Below are 24,880 nucleotides of genomic sequence, written 5' to 3' on the forward strand. Positions count from 1 at the left end.
GGATGTGAGATGTCAGCACTAATAACTGATTAAATACGTTCCTGACTGGATAGCCACCAAGTTGCCTGCTTGAGTTCTGGTGAGTGAAATAATCGCGAGACCGGCGTGCTATAAGAATGAAAGCTTATCCAGTCAGTCATGCATGTGCATGATGTGTCATGTATTTTGATGTACTTGACATCCTCAGTTCTGAGGTTTGTGCATAACTAAATAGTGGTGAGTCAGGACTTGAATAGGCTTTCATTTTGGAGATGATGTACTTATCAATGTTTTCTCCACTACTATGAACACGGGCAGAGATGGAGGATAAGTGGAGATTTGAACATTAAAAGTTCTGATCTCCACTACCTACTCTTTCACTGGGGATAAGTGGGGTTTCAGCATGGAAAATGGCCCACAACTCAGTCTCATTTTAATACCAAGTGGCGTAGCCACCACTAAAGCAATTTTCGGTCTTCATGCTTGGCTTAGAACTACATCACTCAACATATCTTTTAACAGCTTGCTTTTGCACATGATCTAGTAGACAGCACGTGAGCCTTGCCGAAAGAGATAGAACTTTATGCGAGAAAGCCGAGGATAAATCTCAGTGTTTGAAAGTAAAGACTGAGACTGTTAAAGCTTGACAAGATATCAGCTGTCATTGAATGCCCCACTACCTGGGACAAGGTTGGTAGTTGATTCCCCTACCTCTGTTCATGTTCATAGTAGTGGGGCAAAGCATTGATAGGTGCATAATGTCTATGTACTGATTCAATCCTCAGTGCACCAAGGATTAGTACATTATCTTCATGACCAGTAAGTTCCCTGCAGTGTTACAATGCTATCAGTATGTGGTTGTGCATTTAAGAGACTGCGGAATTGCTGACCGTTAGTTGTATATACAAGGGGGTGGTACTCCAAAGTATTGTATACTATGTCTATGATCTTCATTCTTGGTCAAAGTGCAAAATAGGCCTTGACATTAAAAGAACGCTTAGCTAACTCTTAATTAGCCAAATTCTCATAAAACTCACATTCACATTGTATATCTAACACATATGTACTTGATAGTTATCCTTTGGGCTACTACAAAAATTCTTTTTGACATTGACTTTGACCTAGGATGAAGATTAGACTACACAATATATTGTAGTGTCACTCAGCTGTGAGTTGCAGCACTCTTAAATTTGTACATGAGACTAGCTATTGTAACTGTACCTTGTACACAAACAAGTATCTTCCATAGCAGGCCTTCATCTAGTCAGGGGGGGGAGGGCAGTAGTGTAAAGATCCGTGTGCTTACCATGTACACACATGGTGTTTAGGTCTGGGGGCATGCTCACCAGAAATTTTTGTATTTTAGACTCTTGGAATGCTTTTGGTGCATCCTCAGGTACCTGAGAATAACACGCTGCTGTGTTTTGTTGCTCCTGGTACATTCTGAAGTATCTGAGAATAACTTGCCACTCCAGGTGATTTTTGCATTTTAGATGCATTCTCAGGTACACGTTGCTCCCGGACATTTTTTGTATTTTAGACTTTCTCAGATTGCTTCTGATACATTTTGAGGAACTTTGATTTAAACTATTGAAAGATCCATGAGTGGAAAGGGGAGGGGCACAAATAGGCACTGGGTAACAGTTTTATTTATTTATTGTTATTCACTATCCCCCCTAGGGACCCACTACTGAAAGCCTGTGTAGCAGCTCATTTGACTTGAGTGAGTTTGTAATAAATGGTCATAATATGGATACAGTGTACTTCTTAAGTGATCACTTGATGTTGGCCTGAGAAAGTTTAGCAATTCTGAATCAATTAAAAGATATATGACTCCTCCACAAAGGGAAGGAGAAGGTTGCATTTGCCCCAAATGCCCCATGCATTGGTTGGAGGGGATGGCTCACAATCTTTTTGTATTAGCATGTAGACTCTAGTACTAAACTTTCAGACCTTACTAACTTAAAACCCTTCCATTCAGAATTAGGTACAAGCTACTGAAACCTTATTATTTTGTATACAAATGAAATTATAAATTTTTCGCTTTCAAAATTAGTCATTGTGTTTACATGTAATTCTGTAGTTACATCAATAAACAGTAATAAGCAACCATAGACAACTATATCTACAGTATGATTGCAAAGTTGCATAGACTAAAGTGTGTGGTCAGAGTGGATATTAATAGTAAATATTATTCCCCATATGTAGCATATACCTTTTGAAGATGGTGATGTGTGTGAAAACAGGACATGTGGGCACGTATATTGGCCTACATTTTTGTAATTTCATCACTCTTAACATTATACATATTATTCTATTCCAGTAATAAGATATGATAGTGTGTAGTTTGTGCCCACGTGCCTTATTTTTGTATCTGGCCATGGGGTACAGTCACATATACAAATAAAATTACTTGTACAAGAACATAGTAAGTATATATAGTAGCACGTTATTCAGTTTAAGGAGTCCAGGGAGGTGATTCTTAAAGTGGTATTGTAGCACGGAAAGGATTGTTGATAATTTATTATATATTGAAATTTTGTGAGTATTGCAGTCCCAGCCCTACGTCTGACATTTTCTACAAGTGGACATTTCCTTCAAAAGTTTCTATACGTGCTATAGACTCTGGTAATGAGTAGGAGTCATATTCCTTGCTTGAAATAGAGATCTTGTGCCATGTAAATTAATATCCATGACCTTCCAAATTATGTTAACAGTCCATTGTGCCATGTAATCTGTATAGAATTTCTAGCATGCTGTATATATAATATTGATGTGACCTGCATTTCTAGCATGCTAGATGCACAAGGGAGTGTCATGTAGGGAAGTGCTGCAGATATAGATCTGCAACCACAGTCAAAGTCTTGACCGAGCAAAATTTCTCATTGACTTGTGACTTGCAGTGCTTATTGTGTTTGACCTGGGGCTTAATTGTTTCTTGACCACTGTTTATTTTATAATTTTGTATGCCTGCCTTTGTAACATAGTATAACAACTTCTTGGTGTGTGCTACCAACAACTGTGAGAAAAGCATCTTTGTAATCACAGTGAAATGTCTGCTGATGCTTAAACTTTGAAACATCTTCTTGGAGATCCTTATATCTTGTGAGCTATGTATAATTCCATAAACTTGATTCCTGTTAAGGGTCTAAAACTCTATTTCATTGATCATAGACCCACTATTTTATAGCCTTGACCATTAACTTTAGAGTTTGACCACGGTCACAGATCTACAACCTGAGTGGCACCCCCTTGATGCATTTGCAATGCAAGTGGACAACTTGAAAATGAATCATCATTGGGCTGCACAGTTTGTTACTAATAATACATGGTGAAAAGAATAGTATTACTTATTACTAATAGTTAGACACCACAACCAAGGGAGAACAAAGTAATTTAGTAACTTCATAGACTAGCATCCCAAGTGCAGTATAACGGTGCTACCAAAGGAGTACTAGATTAGCAGTTTGTCTTTGTGTTGTAATTGTTTATCATGTACAAAATTGCTTGAGGGCATGCATGTGACTAAGTGGACATGTGTAGGTGACTAAGTGATTTAGTAAACCTCAAAATGAGCTATGATGTTGTCTAAAACCAGTTCGACCAGGGAACCTGAAAGGAGGCCTGCATGTGTAGTGGTCAGATGACTTGACCATTTCAAATATAACTGACACAACAAGTGTAACTTATCATAGAAGATGTGCCCGAATACCTTAAAGAGCAGTGATACTATGTCAGAAAGTGTTCTTGAATCCTGCTGTGCTAGAAGCAATTTAAAGTTCAGCTCTATTATCTAATGCCATTCAGTCATTTGTTATATAATCAGTATAAACGACTATCTACAGTATGTTGCTAGTAAGGAAGTATTATACTAAGAACAATATTTGTTACTTAACGTATGACACCTGTCACACATGATACTTCTATCAGCCAGTAGCTGATGATGTTAAACACACTATGTGCTGCCGATGATTGTGAGCAGCACAGAAGTTATTCAATAAGCAGCCACCATGTTATATGCTTTTTACTACCAACAGCAAATGTAAAAACATACATGATACCCTGCAGCTGTGGGATGAATCAAAACTGTTAACATAAATAGGTAACCATGGCTATGATTCTGCATGTGTAAAGTAGCGGCTCCTACACTTTTGTTTTTCTAGTCAGCAAAAATAAGTTTGCTTTCAGTGAGTGTGTGCATGCTGCTGAAATCCTTATTGTGGGCCTGATAACACAACATCTGTTGGTGATGTGGCTAATATCAGTACCCCTTTTGTGAATTTGTAGACGAGGGAATTTCCTAACCTTGCTTTTGTTGTAATTGTGGTTCCAACAGCTCCAGGTTTGCACACCTGGCCTAAATGACTAAACAGTTAAAGTTAACTTGGTTGTCATCATTTGTGATCATGTGCCATATGCCATACATTTGGGGTTGCGTATTGGAGGATGAATTAACAGAACTGTACATTCCATGGTTGCCGTACACATACAAATTTTCAAGGGACGTGATTTTTGTGGATTTCGCAGTTGCTTTCCTCGACATTTTCATCCTGAAAATTGACAATTATCAAGGCTAGCTCTATGCTTTCTAATAGATAACCTCAGTGAGAACGCTGGTCCTCAAAAATAAAACCATGAAAATCCTGAAATTCATCAATCCCGAAAATTACATACTGTACCTCAAAAATTTGTATGTATACAGTATATTATTTGGTCATTCGCATTAAGAAAAGTGCTGTATCCGAACAATGAAACATCCAGACTATTTGCCTTAGAACACTTAGAAACCACCTAAAATCGATATATTGTATTATACACAAAGAGGTAGAATGTACCCACAAACATGAACCTGTCTTTCATGTCAAATGATAAGTATAGTAAATTTACATCATAGCAGACCATTGGCTAGTTTAAATCAGGTGTTTAAGTGACTTGCCATGCACAAAATTAATGCTTGCTGTATACATCACTGTCAAAGTAGTACCAGTCTTTAATACACCACTCTCCCCAAGCTCACGAGTGATATAGCACAAAGTATCCTGATAATTAAACGTACTGGTTTTCCGGATCACTTTACGGATGAAGTTGGGGCCTCCTAACTGTCCACATTAACAGGTTTCCACGTAACAAATCATTTTTTTGTTTGAGTATCAATTAGCAGTGAAACCTGTTAATAATGTTAATAATAGACACTTAATCATATGTGGACACCTGTAAAATCCGGAGTCTGGACATTTAGCTCAAAGTATCCCTTAGCATATGAATGGACCACGATAAAGAGGAAGCTTTGAACCATCTTTATTGCAATGTTATACTACACCATATTATAGTGCCATTGCTTACTTTTGCTTAGCTTTTTGTTGCACAAGAAACATATAAAATATTTTCCAGTTTTTCTTACACAACATACTCCAACATTAAACCTTCAATCTTTTTGCACAAATTGTAATCATTGATGTACCAATAACCAGTATAATTACACAATATTGTAGCTGTATACAAATGTTGGTATCATGAAAATCATATGTAATAGGTTGTAATTTCAAGCTAGAAAACAAAGAGCATTTTTCAGAAATTTATCGGGTATGGATGGTATACTGGTACATAGGTAGGTGCAGTCAAGCCCAAACATCCCATAAAATAGTTTTGATACACTACCTCAAAGACTTTCACAGGACTAGTAACCTGTAGAAGGTTGTACCATGTCTCGCAGGTGAAGGTATGGGCACCTTAAGTCCCATATGGACTTTGACCCACTATGTGATACATGGACAGTTGGTATTTGCTTCCCCAGTTTACCAGATACCCATTGATGTTACAGCTGGGTGAGCTGCTTCCCCAGTGACACCAGGCCACCAGGTCCCCATTGAACAGCTGAGTAGACTGGAGTAATGTGAGTAAAATTTCTTGCTCAAGGAAATGCCAAAATATCAATTGGTGTAACCCTGCATCAAACCTAGAACCTTAATTTTCCATTACCAGGCTGGTGCTCTAGCCACTTGGCCTGGTAATACATACATGCACACATACTCACGTACACGCACGCACACACACACACACACACACACACAGACACACAGACACACACACACACACACACACACACACACACACACACATACACTCGCTCACTCTATCTGATAGGCTTGCAGGTAAGGCTGTACATATTAGTGAAAAACTATGTACATTTAGTGAGTTCAAACTCTTAATTATGCACTCGTACTGTTGAATAGACAAGACTACAGTTTGTATGTACCTCTAATATGCAAGACTGAGAATGTGGTATACATGCATGCTAATGATGCATAATAGTTGAGAAGGTACTTGAGCAAACTTAACGTGAGTCCAGTAGTCCATTCTAGTAATCCAGCCCAGTATTCTAGTACAGTCATCCAAAAGTCCAGTCAAGTGAATGGGTATACATCCAAAAATTTTATATTTGCATGTTGTAAGATCTGCATGACAAGTACTGAGTTTCATTACAAGTGCTGAGTTGGTGTGACTACAGTTGCGAACACAACTCCACAGTAGTTGTGTACACGTGGCCACAATAGACTAGTTATCTTGCTATCCCAAACTCTGTGAGAAACGTATATACTCAAGAATTAAAACATACTATCTTTTGGACTACCTAGTCTGATGTATATGATATTGTCTGCATGGAGGCACTTCTTATAAACTGAAGCAGATAGACTTTATTTCCATTTTAGGATGTGTAAGACAGTCATCAGCAAGTATATATGCCATTTGTTTACCAAGTGAAATTGGCTGGCATACATATAACCTGAAACTTTTGTGAAAAAATATTGATTCCAGAAGTAAAAACTTGGTATAGGGGTAGAAATATTAACTAATTTCTTATATCCCATGCAACTTACTTTTTGTAAAGTTAGCTAACTAGAAATTAGGTTACTAGTTAGTTTCATGTCCTTGTTTGTTACCATTTCACCCTGGGGAAGAATAAACTGTATGCAATGGAAATGGAAAAAGTCAAATCTTCATGACATGTATATTAGGGTAAAACACTTACTTAGTGGCCACCTCCCAAAGACCGCCTCATTACAAAACCACCTCTCTACAAGGTCGCAAGATGACAAAGGCACACTTATATACAAGAACATTACAGTGACTACCTCCTTACAATATCCACCTCTTTACAAAGACCACTTCTTAAGATTTCATAGCTAAACTACAAAAATGTATTGTATGACTTGTTCACTAACACACCTAGAAAATGATAGGTACTCCTGGTCATCTTTTGTGACTGCATTTTCTTTGATACAGTTATAGTTTACAACACTTTATGAGAATATCCATTACAAACCGATCAACTGATTTATGGTACAGTTGGTCTGATCAGACCAAAATAGGGAGGATAATATTGACCTTACCATGGGGTCATAAAGAGGAGATACACCATTAATTTTCTGGGGCGTACATATTTTACACATTTTAGTAAAGGTCCTGGAGTATACCTGGCTATATACAGTAATGGGTTGGGATCATGATGAATATATGTGATTGTACAAATTCGTTCTTACATTCAGTTTTTGTAAAGAGGTGGTCATTATAGGCAATTAAGTATGCCTTTTGGCATCTTTGAGACCTAATTAAAATGTGGTCTTTGTACAGAGATGGTCTTTGTAACGAGGTGGTCTTTGAGAGGTGGTGACTAAGCAATGGTTTTACCCTAGTGTATACATGTAATGAAGATTTGACCTTTTCCGGTTTCTGTTTCCAGTTTTCATTTCCACTGCTTCCAATTCCCCAAGTAGGTGTTTTGGTTTTAATGCATGATTACTAGATACTATGTAAACATTGTTGTAACATAGTTACAGTACAGAGAAAAGTAGCTACGTAGTTATCCCAACGGGCTGCACATATAATTTAGACAACTTATAATTTTAAAATCCTGTGTGATTTTTCCATTTTGAAAGTCAAATGTGACTGGGCCTGCAAAAATAGGGCATGTGGGCTCATAAAAATTGCCTACTTTTTCAAACTTTGATGAATCATAACTTTGTATTTCATTATTGCTTGGCTGTGAAAGTTTCAGCACGTATTACACATTTAGTTGGCTTTAAAATACAAGTTACAGAATGAAACTATTCTACTCCTGTACTAAGATATGAGATGTTATGTAGTGGGATATAGTTTGTGCCCACATTCCCTATTTTCGCAGGCCCAGTCACAAATGTTAAATAATATGTCCTGTACTGTGCATGCATGTTTGTACATGTATTGTGTTCATATGTAGTAACTGCAAGTCTATATTCATAGTGGTGAATGTTAGTGACCCACATGATTTTATTTAATAGATTAAAAAATATTGTGACGTGATGGGATTTCAACAGTTTCGTGATGCAGGCCATTGATGCTTGTTACATAGGTAAGCTATAGTTTATATACAGTGCAGTTGAGTATGCCATTAAATATAACTAACAGGTCATTCTAAGGAGACATGGAAAGGGACTCTTAAACAGCAGCATTGCATCAAACAGCAATACAGCAGTTACAATGTTGCATATCTAAGCATTCTGTGTGTACATAATATGCAGTGTACATGTAATAAAAGTGTATTTATGTTGATGCACATTAAACCAATACATGCCGTAGTTGTACTGTTTCAAATATAATAAATCTCTTATGTTGCAATATACTGGAACGATGTGGGCAGATAATATTATGTGTGTTTTATAAGAGTGATTGCAAGTTCAATAGCATGTACTGTGTACAAGTATATCACGCACTGTAACTATATAATATGCAGAGTGTATAGTACATATGCTTATAACCTTAATGTAATCACTTAAGTGAATATGGTATTATTTTATCATACATTATAATGCATGCATTCTGAAGCTGTTGGCAGATCTTTATTATATATTATATTGTTATTGATGGTGAACTTCATATATTATATATGTATCTTAAACACAATATTGCAACACTGAGTGTGTAATTGTATACTGTGGTAACCATGCATGCATGGGTTTATTGCTGCCTATATAATATATAGCTTTATAACCTATAACTCTTTACGTGTGCTGTTGCAAGCACAGTTACAGTAGTTGCAAACTATAATGCATTGTTATACGAACTGTACTATTATAATCATGGTCTATATACAACTATTATACACCTGTTAAAGAAATTAATGGTTATAATTATAGAAGAGTCCATACGTGTCTGGGGATAATCTGGGATCTGTGCCATTATGTATTTTAGCTTAAACTTTCTAATAAAACAATCGTTTCACTGATTGCTTGTATCACTTCATGTATGGTATTGATGGAGTCTATCCATGTATGTAAATCAAAACATACATATTTGCATATATAGAAAGAGTAAACAAAGTTACATTAAATGTCATACAAGAGTTCATAATATTAGAAGAGGGTCTTACTATTATTATTATGAACTTTTGCTTGAAGAAATGTGCTTATTTGAGTCTATTCTATCGCAAACAGATCAGTGACATACTGGCCTATTATTATCTAGCTATAATAGAATTACATATCAGTAAGTCATGCATTACAATGAGTCATCCATCGTTTCAGCCTAACTTTACGCAAGTATGCTGCTAGGGGAGGTGTACTTTTAATTAAATAAAATTAATAACCAAAAATGTAAGGTTAAAAAAATGCTTTAGACCAGTTGATTAATAATCCATACATGCTCCTGTATAAACTACTGGCCTTATACTGAAACTGAAAGGCCAGCTGCAGGATACGGATAGTGTAAATATCATGTATTACAATTTTTATATGCATTAAAATGATGATACTTCCCCTGAGTTTATCCGTACCTAGATCTGTTATATAGTTTGCTATAATGTATTAATTTTCAAGAGTAGCGTAATTTACAACAGTAGTTGTATGTGTAATTGTGTGCATCTTCAACATTATTTTATAAATCTTTGTGAAAGAGTTATAAAGAACACTATTTGTGACCAGATTTAGGGAAAAGGGTCTTCCACACGTCCAATTCCGTAAACTTGGGAGACCATAACTTAGTGTTCAAGTAACATAATCATTATCCTGAAACTTTCACCATGTATATTCAGCTATGTTGGTGCTCACTTCTGACCAAATTTCAAGTCTATAGCTCTTTCCATTCTAAAGATATGAATTGCCAAAGTTGGCAAACTGGATGTGTGTGGAAGACCCTCTTTTGCAAATCCGGTCACATTTGTACATTTGGTATGCTGCTAGTAAATTGCTTAGCTTTGTGGTGCAACAATCACATCATTCCACCTTTCCATAGTCACAACAATGCCATATACTACCACTGACTACCCATGCACGGCCATGGAGCATGGCACTTTTACGCTGACACATGTAGAAAGGGCATCAGTGATATCAGTTGACACTTCATCATGTGGTTTCCATACTAGGTCTTCAAACAAGCCTTAGGCCTGGATCTCCAGTAAGCACGTACACTGCCTTTGGATCCTTACTGTGTACTTATAAACATAGTGTACTGACTTATGACTAATGTGAGGAATAAAAACAATCACGATGTGTAAACAGTTTACAATAACACAATACAGACACAACATTCACACTGTAAATGTCAAAGTAGCACTATAATTGTTCTCAGATGTATACAGCAATGTTGAATCACCGTTTCTGTTTCTCCTATAAGTAGAAATATACGTATATATGTATATATATATATATATATCTGTAACCACTGCATGTATGTAGCTTACCTAGCTCAATATGTATAAGCACCTTGTCTTTGCAGTCCCATCAGAATAAATTTACGTCTAATGTAGATACAAACAGACCTTATACACTGTACAAGCAAAGTAAAATGTGCATGTTGCAAAATACACAGTCCTGTTACAGTAAATTTTAAATGTTGAAAATATTAAGTCATCTAAACCTTCAATGCAAAGTACCTTTACTGTTAAATTACTTTGACAAGCAGAGTAGTGTAGTAGAAACAAAACAATCTCAACGAAAAGTGAACTCATGTTTGCATAGAAGAGCTGTAGCCACCACACATGCACCTACTACCTAAATTTACTTGGCAGCTGGATCTGAGATGTATTCACAGACATTGACATGAATGGCTCACTCAGCAGCCACCTCCTTAACCACCTCTCTGTAAGTAGTGGCCACCTTCTTACCACTTCTCTATAGTGGCCGCCTCAAGTAGTTTCCAAACATAGCAATGGTGTACTACATGACATGTTTTCTAAAGCAAATTCTTTAGCCAGTACACGGTTCATTACAAGTTGTGATGAATGTGTCCACCCACCATTTCTAGTTAAAGCACACAAGGAAAGCCCCATTCAATGTTCTCAGAGATCAGCCATCCTCATTCAAGTTATCACAATGAGAGTGACTAAGTGTAAGAAAGCTAACTTTTATATGCATACGGGTGCTCGTTCATTGAACAAAGTCTCCTTTAAAGTTGAAACTTTTCAAACTTGTTCACAAGCATGATGTGGACAGACAAACATACAATCATACTACTTGCAGACATGTGGTTTTCCTATATCCAATTTCAGGAAACTAGGCCAGCTGTAGGCCTGTTAAGCTGTGGGCCAGCTGTAGGCCTGTTAAGCTGTGGGCCAGCTGTAGGCCCACAGCTAGCCTACAGCTTAACAGCGCATCGGGTTAAGTTACTAAACAAACTTTAAAATATTTTAAATTATTGCTATGTATGATAATTGCTTTGTAGAAATCAATGATCAAATTTCACAGCTTGCAGGCAAATGCCGACAGGGGACTGATACACATTGTTAATTATATATATATATATGTCATACCTGATGACTGACACCTTCATTCATTTTCCTTACTCGCACCCACTGAAGTACCACAATCCACCTACACAAACCACAGCATGTTATATGCTGTAACACACTTACCAGTGTATATATATATCTAGCTACACTGCCATTAAATAGATCACTACATGGTAAACAGCATACCCTTACTATGTATTAGGACCCAACTTAAATAATTATGACAAAACACCTACAAGGACTTGCAAGTGATTACAGTTCAGTATGGATTATAGGGTAATTGCTCATGAAATCAGCACCGTCATAAAGAATTAATGCTAATTGCATTCTTACATCTTTAAATTGTGGAAAGAATATTTTAATGTTATATGAAGGATTATAATTAAGACTCCCTGGGCAGTCCTCACTTTGTTATTAGCAGTACTGTCTTCTCTGGTGGCTGCTTACCCTCCATTTCATACTTGAAATTATTCATCATGTGACAAAGTCTCCAATAGACCATTGTCAAACCATTGGGATTGAATTACACCACTGAATTTAGCGTAAGAAAACCTTGTGATTGGTACATAGTTCTTTGCATTACACTCCAAAAATAGGCTCTCTATATACCCTGTAGCTCACATAAACCACATCGTACCTCCTTTGGGTAATTGTCTTTTACCAACCCGGCTTTGACAAAAAGTCAAAACTACACTTACACCTTCACAGGGATTCACATAAGGAAATATTTTATGATAATATTATGCATTGATACTCATATCCTACAGTGCATCATGTCAGCAACAAGTTATTTCCTGGCAACCAAAAAACAGTTATTGTAATGTACTCAACAAAATAAAGGCTATAGAACTATTAAATATGTATATATATATATACCATGATCATGTGAAACTTCAAAGGCGCCGCTGGCTGCATATAGGGCATATGCACCCCAACACACAGGTGAGTATATATATACCTACCTGAGGTAAGTATATATATACTAACCTGGGATGTCACATGACACATTACTGTGTCATGATTACGGGCTGATAGCCCGACGTGGGCGGGCGAATGACACCCACACTAGCATGACTAATCACCCAGATGACTCAGGCTAATAGCCTTTGTCACACTAGGCGATCAATCACCCCAGCCAGTACGAGTCCACCCACTGGACTCATTTTATACCCATACCTAGCAACTTTGATGATGGGTGGCAGCAAGTAACGTTGTTCCTACGTTTGTTGATATGAACGGACAAGTCCTGGCGATATACGGAGATATGTTTACTAAGTCCAACAATCAATTTGATTCTTCATTGTGAGAGCTGAATTGTGAGAGGGACGTTTCCAGCGTTTCTACCATGCCAAACTATGGCAAATTAAGTGTAAGTATAATCGCCTCGGCATTTATCAACAGTAAACTTCTGATGACTGAGGAGGAGGGGTGTATATAAGTGCAATACACCGAAGTGAGCCATGGTTCATATGATATATACCAAGTTTCTAAATTAATCCGCACTACATTACTTACTAACAAGCCATACGCACACAAACCAACTTAAAGCACACAAACCAACTTAAAGTATATACTTACACTTAATTCGCCATAGTTTGGCATGGTAGACATGCTGGAAACATCCCTCTCACAATTCAACTCTCACAATGAAGAATCAAATTGATTGTGGGACTTAGTAAACATATCTCCGTATATTGCCAGGACTTGTCCGTTCATATCAACAAACGTAGGAGCAACGTTACTTGCTGCCACCCATCATCGAAGTCGCTAGGTATGGGTATAAAATGAGTCCAGTGGGTGGACTCGTACTGGCTGGGGTGATTGATCACCTAGCATGACAAAGGCTATTAGCCTGAGGCCCCATGGGTGATTAGTCATGCTAGTGTGGGCGTCATTCGCCCGCCCACGTCGGGCTATCAGCCCGTAATCGTGACACAGTAATATGTCATGTGACATCCCAGGTTAGTATATATATACTTACCTGGGTGAGTATATATATACTCACCTCAGGTAGGTATATATATATACTCACCTGTGTGTTGGGGTGCATATGCCCTATATGCAACCAGCGGCGCCTTTGAAGTTTCACGTGATCATGGTATATATATATATATACCACTTTAGCGTGGGCGTTCAAAGGCACCGCTCGGGGTTTAACTCGCATATTGGGCAATATCATGGAAAGCGGTTTGCCAATGACTTTGATACCCAGCCAGTTCAAAGAAACGATGCACTTTGACTCGTTATATTGAGCGACATAGAGCTGTGTTGTAGCCCTCATTTTTGTAGTGGTTGCTAAGTTCAGTATATTTGCTAAGATAGCTAGTTGGTTGTTACTAAAGGATAATGAAGGCACAAAATAATTGTTTGGGCGATAGTGGATGCGTATTTCTACCCACCACGTATCAGCCTTTGAATAGACCACGGAACAGCAAAGCTACTACGGCTACATTGAAATCGGTTAGTAACTTACAGTCCTAAGTACTTAACTTAATATCATAACTTACTTACTATCCCAATAATGAAGTTAGTTGACTTAACTTAGTACAAAAATGACAACAATATAAACTCCATCCCACAATTGCAAGTTTTCTAACATTGCGTGTTGAAGCATGGTAACATATTAATGACATTTTAACATATGGATAACGTTCTGATGGCTATTAGCCCACGCTATTAAAACCATGATCGATTGTCAGATGCTACTGTATAAAAGAAACGGGATGATTTCTCGTTAGTACTTTCACCTATTAGGTGAGTGCACCCCAAGTGATATATATCACATATACCACAGCTGCTTATTTTAATTGCTGATATTATACACCCACAGCCCTCGGGCTATGCCCTTAACACAAATCACACAGCTGTCCCAATCTTCATGCAATTGAAACTATCATCACCATACGTGCATATGGTAATACCTGGCCTCAAATAAAGGCCAGAGGGAAACTACACCTATGAGAATGACAATGAATGAACCAGCTGACTATTAACTGATAAGTGAATGAGCATAATGCATTCCATGGACTCACTGACGGACAGGGCTTGAATGTTGGAGACTGTTTTCATATACGCACTAATATTTTCAAAAGGTGATGCTAGAAATCTTAGTTAGGGTACATAGTTGCCATCGATTTGAACTATAACCATGACAAATGCACTTGTAGCTAAAAGTACCTATTGCTAAAGCTAAAAATCTACTATTATACCAAGTGCTGCAGTAATGAAGAAACCAGATATACAAATTTATGAATACTATAGTATTACTGTATTTTCTAATCAATTATTCCATGCATGACTTTGTGAAGACTAAGTAGCAACAATTGTAAAACAATAATATGCATTGCAAGAACTATGTAGATACTGTATGGATTATGTGTAAAGCTCAAACTGTGTGTCCAGTCATCCAGTTTGTAAGCAAAATACATCACACCAAGTGAATGAGTGAGTAGTGTGACAACAACTCATGCATGAGGATTGGGGTCACCAGTGTACCCCTCAGCTGAGCACCTTATCGTGGTTTGATTTGAAAATTATATGGGCTTACTCCATTGCTAGGAATCCTACCTCAACACAAAAGAAAAAAGCAGCTACTACATACATAAACAACTCATAGCAGAAAATCTCAAAATGTAATGAATAATTATTCTATGGCAGAACTATTGTTATGCATATCAGACAAGCAATGGACTGGACCTAATGGGGATAATGTGCACTTTGTGCTGGTGACTGTGTTTTTTGTGTTTTTTTCTGTAGTGTGTGTGTGTGTGTGTGTGTGTGTGTATTTGAAGTAAGTAATTAGAGTAATCAAAGCAATTTATGCATTGTATATATTCACCATCCAGACATGTCTATTGCTCCCCAGTAAATTAGCACTGGGATGCCTCAGTTATTTGAGTTTGGTGCAGAAAAATCCTCTTGGGGCAGCACTAGTAAGCCACACAAGGATTGCCCAAGTCTCACAGAGAGAAGTCACGGAACCCGAAGTTTCACAACAACCCCTACACCCCTAAGCGAGACAAGGACAGTTGGTTATCAGCTTGTTTTCTGGTACCCATTAATGTTACAGCTGCTTCCCCAGTTGACACAAGGTCACCAGGTCCTCATTTTACAGCCGAATACTCTGGAGCAATATGGGTAAAGATTTTTGTTTAAGGAAGCAACAACAACAACAACAACAACACCAACTTAGCATAACCGGGCATGACCCTTCTGATTAACAGGATGTGCTCTAGCCACTTGGCTATTCTGCCTCTCTCTCTAACGTACATACATACACACACACATGCACGCAGTGAACCGGCACTGGAACACCTGTGTATTACCCAGGTGTTATGAGTCAGCACCAGCAAATATTCGGGGACAGGACCAGTTACTCACAGGAGGCTGTATCATGTCTCACAGGTGAAGGTATGGACACCCAAAGTCCTATCTGGACCTTCACCCACTCTGCAATACATGGATAGTTGGCATTTACATATACCTCCCTGGTTTATACCAGGTGGACATTGATGTAACAGCTGGGTGGACACTACACACACAGACACACAAAGACACACCTGTACTATCTGCTTTGTCAGTAGATAAGGTTCCAAGGCTAACCTGTGCCAATAGTAGCAAATACATTGAATAACACATTATTATCTCACTTGAAATTATACATTACACATGTAAGCATGGATGCAGTTGTGCACTCTGTAAGTATCACATTAAAGTTTAATAATTTGGAAATGTATTTTAATGAATTGAGGTAATGCCATTATAGATAGGTATAGGTCTACCGTTACTCTGTGTGGACAACAATACAAGGCAAACTGAGAGGCTCTTGATGTGTGCCAGACACATGACAATGCTCTGCCTACAATAGTGGTATACCAAGCAGAAAGTCACATAGCTGCATTACACAGTTACAAATATACAGTAATGTACTTTCAGAACCGTATGCATGGTGTAGTCCTTGTAAAAGTGAACTCTATTAGCTAACACCTTGCATACTGAGTTGTGTGTGTGTGTGTGTGTGTGTGTGTGTGTGTGTGTGTGTGTGTGTGTGTGTGTGTGTGTGTGTGTGTGTGTGTGTGGTAGGCACATGTGGTCATTGGGTTGAGTCAGTTTTGTCTAACACGCACAATATTTCTTTTCTTACGATCTAAAAGTATCTGCTATACACCCTATCGCCTATTGTACCTGCAGTACCATGAAATCGCTCTGCTGAAAGGATAAATTAATTTGCATGAATTTCTTGCCTACGGCATGATATACAGCAACAGAGGAAGCACTAAAATAGTTCTGGAAATGTGGCGTGTGATTTAACATTGAATGATCAAGGTGGTTTGAACATTATTAATAACAAGCAGCTCACAGACGCTAGCGAACCCAACTCAGCGGTTGAAGTAACAATTCAAGAGTCAACAGTTTACTAACAGTATCACGATGGGACAGAACCACAATGACATTTTCTACAGGCTTGAACATTTACGTCAATAATAATGTGGTGTTTCCATAGCAAATGTTTTAATGAAATCACGACTGCTGCATTGCATGGTGTTGCACAGGCATGGACTGCAGGCGGAGCTGCAACTACAATTAACATGGAGTGACTGTACAAGTCACTCCTTGCATCTGTGGTTTTCATAACACGTTTGCTAGTTCATGCAAGTACGGTGGGACAGGAACATCCAAGGGAACATCATGAGACCTCGTCTCGTGCGTGTGACACCTATCTATGATCATAGATAGTAGAATATACTATCTATACTATGATTAGCGATTTCCAACCTACCAATTTTTCACACATATTTTTGCTACTTAAATTATACACCTTCAATAACGTTTCACAAGCTGCCGTTCCAGTAAATGGTAGCCAATGCTTCGTACTTTGTATTGCACTTCACTGGATTAAAATCCATGCGGTATTTATTGAAATACAGCAAATCAAAGTTTGAGAAATAAAAATCCCCATAGGAAGCCCATACAAATAATTGCGTACGTAATTCTAATTGGAAGAATGTGGCACCTGTGATAGCCGAAGTTTCCGAGTGTTTCCGCGTGAATCTGCTGCTGATGAGGACGAAGAAAGTGGTTCTGGGCAAACCGTATATGCTGATTTCGATTTTTCCATGTGTTTTTTGATTGGAGGACGATTGATGTTGGATTACGATGGAAATATGGCCCTTTTAAAGGTAAATCGCCATCTAACACTGCTCAGAATTCAGCATTACAATCACCCTGGGCTTCAAGGCACCCCCCTGCATCGATGCAAGCATAGTTTGAAGGTGAGCAGTTTGTTGTCTTGCGCGGAATTGCAAAATAAGGTTCAAGGTTGAGCCGGCATAATCTTTTCAAAAGTGGAGACTGACATATCATACCAACCTTACATGGCTTCACACTTACCTGTTGTTATATTCTGGTGTATTTACTGCTGTTTTGATCCATTTTATAGCAGCTTCAGTGATTGTAATTTTGATCAGAAACTATTTATAATTTCTCTTTGTAGTACAGTGATGTCATTGTGTTATATAATAATTATCATCCTTAGTGTTTACAATGTGACAAATAAAGCTGAGCAGTGTCCAAACAAATCTATATTAAAAATAATGTTGCTCTTACATTGTGTTATCTGATTGTCATGTTTCCGAAGTACGTGTTAATTGCGACTTGTGATGCCAGTACTTGCCATTTATAAAATATTACCGATTTTTCTAGTTAGTTATCCTTGAAAATGCATTAAGTACCTGTGTATATATATTTAGTATTACATAATACACAGTTTTATTTATGCATCACTTGCTTTATTCATGTAATATTCTGAGTGGTCAGTCTACAAAGAAGTGGTCACTTTTGAGAGGTTTTACTTACTTCATATGCTGTTCTTCATAAAATAGATATGTGGTGAAAATTTCATGTCGTTATTAGTTTCCTATCTAGATTTATGACACTTTGTATATTGTGTTTGGTGCCATGCAATACACATAAAAAGCATTGAAATGCTGTACACAAAAATCATCACACTGTCCACTTCTTTTCCTTATATCTTTTGATAGGAACCACTGATTGAGGTGGGGTTTGCACTAAAATGACCCTGACAAAATGCACAATATTGTACATACCAATGAATGTATGGAATGTTAATTATTTAATTTAGTTGGAAATCTCTACTATGATCAGGCATATTTCAGGGTATGGATACATACAGCCGAGGACACAGCGTAGAGTAAGATGACACGCTGTCTTAGGCCATTTACAATACACAAGCACTTTGAATCACACTAAACTCACAATAAACTTCTAATCTCACTAAACTCCAATGCATCCGGAGAGACAGTCAAGGCGCTACTCCACACCCGCATCCTTCAATATGGCAATAATAGCAGCGCTACCCAAACATGCGACTATACACGGTGATACTATTCAGGTATTGCCTGATATAACACGTGACTTTTCCTCAGATAACTACCTGAATATATTACGAGAATCGGGTGGCGTAAAATACGAAGTGTGAAGTTCATAGTTCGCAGAAGCAGTCGTCTCTTGCTCGGGCATAGTAAATTTAACTATGGAAGACAACGAAATGGAAAAATCTAAGATAACGACTTTCTTTATCAGCTTGCTTGGTAACAATCCGGTTTATTTTGTAGGGTTGATGGTAGAAGGATTCGTCTTTCTGGAACTTTCAGAACCGAAGAAAGTGCAGGGAATCAAAATCGTATTGTCTGACCAAGCGTATGTCCACTGGATAGTGGAAAGAGTGATCACAACAGCAGAAATGAGCCACACTGAAACAGAAAGCTATACTGACACTTCAATGACATAATAATACAGCTGTGGGGATATGACAAAAAATCTCAAGATATTGCAGCCGGCAGGCACGAGTTTCCCTTCAAATATCAGCTTCCCACCATCACATTGCCAACATCTTTTGAGAGTGATGATGGCTATATCAGACACTCTCTCACAGCTATCATGTCACGACCATGGAAGTTTGACCACACCACAAAGAGAGCTATTACAATTAATGAAATAGTTGATATTAACACACCAAAATTAGCAAGTCCTTTGGGAAATTCGGTTGAGAAAACAATTTGTTGCCTTTGCTGTGCTTCAGGTCCAATCACACTGTCAGCACTAACAGATAGAGGAGGGTATTGTCCTGGAGAATCACTTGCCATTAGTGCAGATGTTGAGAATCACAGCATTACAGGGCCGTAGCAAGGTATGTTGAAGTGGTCTGGCCAATTTTCTGTGAGATAGCTAGCAGCTGGTCACAGTTGTGTAAAGCACACAACCGACATGCGAAGCATGGAGCTGCTAGGGGGGTCTGGGGGTATGCCCCCCCAGGAAAAATTAAAAAAATTAGCACTCTGAGATGGAATCTGGTGCATTTTCTGACTAGTTTTTGACACTTAGACTATACTGTACCATGATTTTTTTATTATTTCATATTTTATGTATGCCACATTATTTGGCATATAATTGTAGCACATGCACATTTGGTGATAGTCATGATCATGATGTACTTATAATGTAATAATAGTGTTACAACTGAAATGATGAGAAATGCTAGTTATATAATAATGCAGGGTGAAAATCAATTACAAAACTGATCCATATAATTATACACACTACATGTCACAACAAAATAAGCATGAAAGTCACAACTGCAGCTATAGCTATTATATGCATCATATAAGTCTATTTACAACAGGTACTGCAACTCAAGACTTTTCCACAATTAAGGCAAACACTTACACCTACAGTATCTCTCTCAGTAAATTTCCCGAAGATACTGATATACTTAATCTGGGTTCAGTAGATTTGTTGCTAACAAACTCATTAGCTACTTCAATGAGATGCAACTGCATGGTCAGTTAGTTCTTTGTGTACATGTAGTACCATTAGGAAATTGAATCTAACTTGAGACATTGTTGACCTAAGGCTAAGGTAACCCTCTTAATTCTGCGCAATGCAGAAAAACAACTTAAGCATCATTTGCCTATTATTAGCTTTCTCTTTTGCATGCTGCGAGGAAAGCAACTCAGCATAATCTCTGGGCAGGGCTACTACAGTGTGAACAGCTTCTTTATGGCATTTAGTTCGTTCGTGATTTCTAAAGGCTAGCTACTTTGGCATCTTTCCAATTAGAAAACCCTGTAGATATAAAGGCCTTGTCTGCACACCTACTAAGATTTAACGTGTTCTTCCTTACTGCCTTCATGCAAAGGTAACAAAACGTTAAATCTTTACTTTCATCATAGTGCAGCTGTTCTATACCATATGCGTATTTTGTACCATACGCGTATGGTACATACCATATGCGTATACGCGTACGGTACAACCATACGCGTATGGTACGGAAAATCGTACCATCTGAGTATAGCTAACCTGGTATGCGTATAATATCAAGCAGAAGGTTTTTGCACTGCCGTACCTATTGACTACGCCTGATGGCACTCTGCTTTCATTTCTGTTCGGGAAAGAGGGAGGGGGGAGGGGCTAGTCTTTCTGTTCATTTCATTTCATCAAAGTATCTGACATTTCATCAAAGTATCTGACAGTTCCACAAAATACATGCAATAGAGCCATCACCCATATAATTATGATGGTTTATGTAAGCACCTGTGGATTATTTTCTTGATGTCTTCTGACTTTTGTACATATTGATTTATTGCCTCGTCCTGCTGTCTACTGCCTTATTTGTCATGGATTTCCATCTTGCATTTTTATAATAAATGACTTCATTTATCCACAGTGTAGCTAATTGATTTGAAAGTACACAAGCTGGTATACTGTATGCGTTCTTTAGAATAGTTGAGTTAAAATGACCAGATTTGTGAAAAGGTACCTTTTCCACACATTTTACATACCAGCAAACAAAATGATGTAACACTTGACTCCTTACACTGATAAACTTGCTCTTAGTATCAAAATGCAGATAGATACTAGTAGCTACTGTACACTCATGGATAATTGCATGCAGGCATGCGCAATTATAAGGTATATGTTCAAAAACTTATGAAACCCCGAATTTCAAAATATGCATGGGTCAAATTTTGTCTGTGAAAAAGGTACCTTTTTACAAATCCAGTCACAAATTATCTAGCTGTTGCATAGCAACTGCACACACTGACAACGTGTGGTAAATTTTAATTTTTGTTTCTTCTTCCACACAGTACATTGTGGCTGCAATTGCTACACATGCATATATCACTTCTTATTGGATTCATGATCCATTATTGATACAATGAAAATTCAAAAACTAGGCCATTATTACAAATGCTACTCCTCCTTCATATCTATAATAGAGTTAATGATGTAATGTAATGATGTGACATGATGTAATATAATGTAATTTATGCATACCTGTAACATTAATAATTTAATATTGTGTACTGTAGTTGTAACAGTTAGTTGTTATTGTGTACTTTCAGTTATTGATTAATAATATTATATACAGTAGTCTGTTTTGCCTATAAATGGTCTGCCTACACTTCCCTACAATTAGAACAATACCCACACATAATATTTATGTGTTTACAAATACACCTGAAGATATAGTCAAAGATTAGTACAATAATTAAAAGCTATATAGAGCGATATTACCCAAAACTCTACTAGGGGTTTCTCTATACTTGTATATATGAACTTTGTAAAAATGTGTTTGGGTTTAAAGGTGCCCAATTATCCCTTCAACATAAAACAAGAGCAGTATGCTCCTTGTCTTACTCAGAAACTGAAATTTGAAGTTTGATCTTCTAAAGCATTATTTAGGACAAAAGACATTGATTTCTTTTAGGCTGTAGATTGTGCCAGCATATTGATATTCATGATTTTTCAATGAATATAACTGGAATGCATAGTGATATAAACGCTAAGCCAGTAGAGGTAGCATTGTAGCTAAATACAAACATAAGATTTTGATATAATTATCCATATACTGCATTCTGATTGGTTACAACATAGCAACCATATTAAATAATTTGCATCCATTGGCAAATGGAGCCAATTTTTTCAGGCATATATATATTATTTCATTAAATATTTTATTCTATTGTTGCTACATATAATCTATTGTTTACCTTTAATTTGTTAGTACACTAGCTTCCACCTAAAAATGGATATTTATGCCTGGTGGCACTAAAGGTGTGTTGAACAGACAATTTTAATCAGATGAGCTCGAGAAGTACAATGTATAATGATTGCTCAAACAGAGGAAGACCTGGAGAATGCTGATACAATAACATTGAGGGAGGTAGCAAAGAGATATAACTGTAGAGAAAGTAATGTTTTTAGTTTGCAAATTAATGTAAATCTGCATGGCTGTATAGCTTAATATAGCAATATTAGACATGCTATACTCTAAGACTGATGTGCATAGTAATTAATTGTGCAATAAATTTTTTTAAACTGTAGTTCGCTGAATCTTTGCTATTGAATGAGGCTTGTACATTGCCTGCTGAGATGAAGTAGGAAAACATAACATGGCAGAGATTTTATGGTGAATTTATGAGTTCTAATGTATAGTTCAGTAATGAATGTATATTAAGTAGCATTGTTTTATTATTGTTAAGTACGTTGTATAACTACTTGCTACTTACTGTCATGCTTGTGGATGGGAAAACAATGTGTTTAGCTACTCTTATCTGAATGTACTCTTTAAAGTTAACAACATCCACATTAATTTGTGCTTGTAGGTCCAGTGTGATGAATATACTATTTACAGTATGTATAAACAAGACAAGTACGTAAACAAGACATTGGATCTTCAAAAGAAGAAGAGTGTACATATATATAGTATATAAAAATGCAAATACAGTGAGGAACCATGCTGCACAACTGATGACACTTACGAAGTTCATTTTTCCAGTTATTAGCTTTGCACAAGCAGTATATGCATATATGTATAATTCAGTTAGAACTTACTAGCTACCATGCATGTTGTAATTGCTCTCCTTGCTTATTTACCCAATTCTGTTGTAAATTGTCAGTTATCCACACTTATAATTGAGTACATATAGACCATCTGCATGCTTCTGATAGCTATTGTATAAAGTAGCATACATGCACAGTACCATTTATGTAAAGTTCTGCAGACAAAGTGAGATCATGTACATAAGATTTAGGTACATTAGTATACATGGGAAATGCATGGGCATGCATGGCAAGGATAAAATGTATGCAGTGTGCTGATGAATAAATTTATAGTTACAGCTCAGTAGTAAGCAGATTATTGTGTTGTGTTCTAAGTTTGCTCAGCTAGAAATGCTTGTAAAGACAGCCCATTGTAGCTAGGTGATGGCAAGGCTAGAAGATACTGAGAAAAGGCATATACGCATATGGTACGTACCATACGCGTATGTCTATACCGTACGCGTATGGTACGGAAAATCGTACCGTACGCGTATTGTATGTACCATACGCGTATGGTACGTACCATACGCCGCGTACGGTACAAAATACGCATATGGTATAGAACACAGCCACGTATGGCTGTCGAACCAACTTGCATTAAATCCCCGCTTAACCACCTTTTTACTTCCAAACGAACGACGTGGAAAATGGAATGAACGAGGCTGGTGAGGAGCATCAAGTATTTGTGGATAGTTGAGACTGTCAGTGTGACGCTGTGATACGAGGGACGTGGCGAGCTGTGATGGGGAAGAATTGTCTTGCTTGGATGATGGCACCAATGATGACGATGGTGAAGATACTGTAGATGATGATGAAGAGGATGAGGTAGACGCAGAACTTGACTTTGAAAACCAGTAGAATAACGTTGCCATTTTCAGCTGTCGTATTTATCGAAATGCATCAAAATAATTGAAATTACGAATTCAAACAACACAATTGTTGTAGGGTTGCAAAGTGGTCCGGCCATGGCCGGACAAACCGGACCGATTCCTACGGCCCTGTCATTAGGAAAATTACTGGTATAAAAGCTACCTTGAAGCAAAGAGTATGGTACTGTATGAAACCAAAGAAAAGACTCGCAGATGCAGCAAAGTGATCCTAGCAATTGAAGGATCTGGTATTCAGGCAGGAGGTACAATACACTGGAGCAATGAGCAGTTACCAATTCCTGCCACAGTACCATGCATTTCTAGTTGTCGGGTTTTAAAGCTGTCTTATGCTGTAACTGTCACACTA

The 24,880-nt window shown here is 37.5% G+C and overlaps 2 long non-coding RNA genes across 2 annotated transcripts; one reads left to right on the plus strand and one right to left on the minus strand.

Moving 5' to 3' along the window:
• On the plus strand, positions 1-8,639 carry LOC136240986 (uncharacterized). Its single transcript, XR_010694073.1, has 4 exons — positions 1-79; positions 1,660-1,702; positions 8,298-8,368; positions 8,425-8,639. It is a non-coding gene; the product is annotated as an uncharacterized lncRNA (long non-coding RNA).
• Positions 8,640-10,466: 1,827 nt separating this feature from the next.
• On the minus strand, positions 10,467-19,220 carry LOC136240262 (uncharacterized). The gene is made up of 5 exons (XR_010693760.1): positions 19,016-19,220; positions 16,300-16,342; positions 11,762-11,822; positions 10,694-10,750; positions 10,467-10,619 (listed from the first exon to the last, which is right to left on the minus strand). It is a non-coding gene; the product is annotated as an uncharacterized lncRNA (long non-coding RNA).
• Between the last annotated feature and the right edge of the window lie 5,660 nt (positions 19,221-24,880).

The sequence above is a fragment of the Dysidea avara genome, chromosome 12 (genome assembly GCF_963678975.1).
Source record: "Dysidea avara chromosome 12, odDysAvar1.4, whole genome shotgun sequence".
NCBI lineage: Eukaryota > Metazoa > Porifera > Demospongiae > Dictyoceratida > Dysideidae > Dysidea > Dysidea avara.